We start from the raw sequence: 2581 nt of genomic DNA, 5'->3' as shown, positions 1-2581 counted from the left end.
AGGTTTTGTTTCTTTTCTTGCTGATAAGGTTGCTGAAAACCTGGAGGGGGTTGTGACCTTTGATTTACTTGTCACACCAAGAAAAATTTGGGTGATTCTTCCATCCTAGATTATAATTATTGTTACAGGGATTATTTTGAGGTCTAGAATTATTACCCATAAAGTCGACTTGCTCATGCTTCATGTTAGGCTTAAAGGGTGAATATTCTGAATTAATCATACTCGCTCTAGTCGCATGCATTGCATTACCGAATTCCCATGTTTATTGTAACTCAAACCATTAATCCTTTTACTCTGTGCTTTAACCTGACTCGCCGATATAGCAACTACATCCATATTAAAAACACTGGTTGCCTTGATTGGTTTTGTTCTCATGACTTGCCACTGATAATTATTCAGTTCCATCTCTTCAATAAATTCTTGGGTTGCCTCAAGTTTTTTTTATTCAATGTTTCATTAGCTGCTACATTAATAATCTGTCTAGTCAAGGGATTCAAACCGTTGCAAAAGGTTTGAACTTGTAACCACAAAAGTAACCTATGATGAGGGCACCTTCTTAAAAGATCCTTCAATCTCTCCCATGCATCATACAGTGTTTTCAGCTCAATTTGGGAAAACAGAGAGATGTCGTTCCTCAACTTAGCTATTTTATCCAGTGGAAAATTTTTCAACAAAAAATTCTCAATAATTTGATCCCAAGTTGTGATAGAACCCCATAAAAGTGAATTCAACCACTGTTTTGCCTTGCTTCTCAAAGAGAATGGGAACAACCGTAAGCGTATGGCATCGTTAGTAACACAATTAATCTGAAATGTGTCGCAATTCTTTAGAAATTAGCCAAACAAACATTCAGATCTTCATCTTGCAACCTATCAAACTGAACATATTGCTGCACCATTTGAATTATGTTCGGCCTGACCTCAAAATTATTTGTAGCAACTATTAGTCTTACAATACTCGATTCAGCCCCAATTAGAGTAGGCTTTGTATAATCATACATAGTCTTAGGAGTAGGATGTGCAGGAGGTTGCTGATTATTTTGATTATATTTCATTTCTGCAATAATCCTTTTTACTGTAACACCTCTAACCCATATCCGTCGCCAAAATAGGGTTACGGAGTATTACTGGACTTATTACTTAAACAAATATACAATTCTCGTACATTTTTCATAACCAAAAAAAAGTCATTCACAATAAATCATATTGTCCATAATACGAGCCTACAAGGCCCAAATCATGCATTAGAAGTGGTTCGGCACTAAATCGAGAACTTAGAAAACTTTTTGGGAAATATAGAAAATTTTCAAAATACAGGGGACACACGCCTGTGTGGCCCGGCCGTATGTCTCACACGGCCAAAGACAAGCCCATTTAAAAGGCCGTGTCCCAGCCCGTGTCTGACCCCATGTAACTCATTGACTTGGGTCACACTACCAACCACACGCACGCCCGTGTACCCTTTAAATGGCCTCACACGCCCGTGTTCCAGACCGTGTGCTAGGCCGTGCCAAAATTGTAGGGTATACTAACTTATGCCATATGGCCAAGTCACAAGCCGAGCATATTGACTTGATTTCTAAATAAGTACCAGGGGACACATGGCCATGTCACCTAACCGTGTATCACACATGGATGAGACACACGCCCGTGTCTCTGCCCGTGTGGACAAAAATAGGTTATTTACAAGGCATCTTTCTCACCCAAATTTGCATCCACCTAACCTGTCAAATGGCATATAACATAGTATCAATAGGCATTTAAACCAATCTCAACAAAGCCTAAATCATGCTATACCAATATCAACAACTATAATGCTCATAAGATCATGTTTTGCCAATTCAAAGTATACTAATCTCACATTCACAATTCACCGAATGGTTAACTTCATATATGCATTATCTTGCCTAATGCTTATCATACTAATACATTCTCAATTTCATCTATTTGTTACCTTCAAAACCAATTCTTAGCAAGAAATTTATAAGGAAAATATAAACCACATAACAAAAGGCCATTTGCACATATATATACATAACCAAATATACCAAAATAAGCCAAATCACATGGCTATACACATAACCAAACATTCATAATTTACAAGCCAAATCAATTGGTTAAATACATTACCAACATATAGGCCATATTAACCACAACACTTATACATGCCATATAACCAAATACATAAGTTCAAAAGTACCAAAATGATAGCTGGTTAGTGTGATGAGATCTCCGACAACTCCCAATCCGAGCAAGCTTTGAAAACTCTATAAAACATGGAAAAATAAACAAAGTAAGCTATAAAACTTAATAAACTCGTATGATTAATAAATATAACCTGCCATTCATTCACCAATTAAGTTATCTATCATGATACAATACAATTCAAATTAATCACAAGGCTAACATATGTTCATCCACATAGTAGATCATGTAACTCACAAATTACATAGATTCAATGCTTATACGATTTATGTACATACCTGCAGTGATACGTATCAATCTCTTACCCTTTCATATCTTCAATATACCCATTGAACCATTTGGAATAATATCAGATACTCAGGAATCTCGCACCCTAA

The 2581-nt window shown here is 36.4% G+C and overlaps 1 non-coding gene across 1 annotated transcript; it reads left to right on the top strand.

The window, feature by feature from the left end:
* The first annotated feature begins 534 nt into the window (after nucleotides 1–534).
* LOC128283106 (small nucleolar RNA R71) lies at nucleotides 535–641 on the top strand. Its single transcript, XR_008273448.1, has one exon. It is a non-coding gene; the product is annotated as a small nucleolar RNA R71 (small nucleolar RNA).
* Nucleotides 642–2581: the final 1940 nt, after the last annotated feature.

Source organism: Gossypium arboreum, chromosome 10, assembly GCF_025698485.1.
Source record: "Gossypium arboreum isolate Shixiya-1 chromosome 10, ASM2569848v2, whole genome shotgun sequence".
NCBI lineage: Eukaryota > Viridiplantae > Streptophyta > Magnoliopsida > Malvales > Malvaceae > Gossypium > Gossypium arboreum.
Note: the sequence above shows the minus strand (reverse complement) of the source record. Positions and strands in the feature narration are given on the sequence as shown.